The following is a 1,692-nucleotide window of genomic DNA, read 5'->3' as shown; positions in this document are numbered from 1 at the left end:
GGGGATGGAGATGGGGATGAGCAGCTCCAACATCGCCTGGCTCCCCCCAGTTTAGGGCAGGAAAACCCGCATCCTGCATCAGCCATGGACCACTCCGAACCGTCACATTTCCCTTATTTTTCTTAAAAAAAAAAAAGTCCAAAATCCAAAAAGAAACAGAGATACTTGCACGGAGTATCGCACTTTTCGCTAGCACATGGTGCTTTTATAGAGAGCATTAAACCAATAAAGAAGTGAGTTATCAATTCTCTGTGCAAAAAATGAACATTTACGATCCCACTAAGCCTGAAAAACGTGCTTTATCCTTGTGCTTCTAAACTGAAATAGGTAATTTTAAGTAATTTTTAATAATTAGAAACAGTATTACTCTAAAAACAAAAGTACTTGCAATAGCTTCAAAGTCTTCTTTTTACACTAGCTAGGGAGAGGCAAAAAGCCTTAATGCTGCATTTTCAAATACAACAGCCGTCATTTAACCAACTCTTGGTTAGTTTCAGTATACAAAGTTACAAATCGTATTCTACGTGTCTAAAAGTTCAACAGCCCACGAGTCCGTAGCAGAAGATTTATACGTGCTCTTACTTCACCAATAAAATTTGAACTGAACACAAGACGCTCCAAAACCTGCTCCATTTGAAAACGGCACTCCTGGGTATTAGCACTCCGGAAAAAAAACACCTAACAATAAATTTGTTCTGTCTGGGTTATTAACGCCCTTCCCTGCCCAAACAAAGATACACTGTCCTATTTTAAGAGGTGCATGGGAATGCTGGAATTATTAAAAGCTTGCTCTGAAAGGTGAGGGAGAGATCCTTCAGAGCAACAGGTGAATGGGATGAGTCAGGGCTTTAATGCAGAGGCCACACATTCCTCTCAATACGAGACACGATAATTTAAAGTAAAACAAGGCATTTCTGCAGCTAAAAGTGAATACCACCAGGAGAACCCGACAAACCTCTAATAATTCTTTTCAATAAGGAGCTGGATCATCTCCAGCAACACTTCAGTGGCTGTCCTCTCTCCTGGCCGGGCTGAGCAGTATCTATTACAACCAGGGGTTTCAGAGATTCGATAATTTATGAATCTGTTCAAACAGCAGAAAGGCCCCGCAACAGAAGCGCTGTTTCCCTCCCCCTTTCTGGACACTGATTCCCCGAAGTTAACTAACAGTTCAGGACACTTATTTTTACAAGTTTGTGAGCACACACACATACTCTCAGTCCTCCTGGACTGTTAAACCACTCGGACTGTCCATGCTGAGCACACTTTTCCCCCCGAATCTCCTGAGCATCAAGTGTCCGATGTTTTATTTCAGCTTCACGAGCAGCGGTCACACAATGGGCTACGCTTCCCGGGAAAAGGCAGGGACACCGTCCTGCGCTTGGAGACCAACCTGAGCACTTTAAACCACCCTTCCAGGGATAAAAAATATCTCAGGGTGCTGCAGCAAGCACCAGGTGCGGGGCTCTGAGCTCACTGCCGCCCCGGACACACGATACAGCGCAGCTGAATGACTTCGCTACACAGCAAGCACGGAGGGAGCGCAGCCAGCCTTGGCTGGAAAACACCTGGGTTTTACCGAAACTCCCCAGAAACCCTCGCCTCCCTTTCCTTCCCCGAATTTCACAGCCTAAAAAGTTGGCAGCGTTAAAAGCCAGCATTAAGAGAGCGGGCGCGGCCGCGGCGCTGGGG

At 45.6% G+C, this 1,692-nt stretch overlaps 1 protein-coding gene across 1 annotated transcript in view; it reads right to left on the bottom strand.

Moving 5' to 3' along the window:
* LRIG1 (leucine rich repeats and immunoglobulin like domains 1) overlaps positions 1–1,692 on the bottom strand; it is a gene marked incomplete at its 5' end in the record, with an annotated part of 93,937 nt that overhangs the window by 91,859 nt on the left and 386 nt on the right. The window lies entirely within an intron of this gene.

Source organism: Geospiza fortis, unplaced genomic scaffold, assembly GCF_000277835.1.
Source record: "Geospiza fortis unplaced genomic scaffold, GeoFor_1.0 scaffold70, whole genome shotgun sequence".
Lineage (NCBI taxonomy): Eukaryota > Metazoa > Chordata > Aves > Passeriformes > Thraupidae > Geospiza > Geospiza fortis.
Note: the sequence above shows the minus strand (reverse complement) of the source record. Positions and strands in the feature narration are given on the sequence as shown.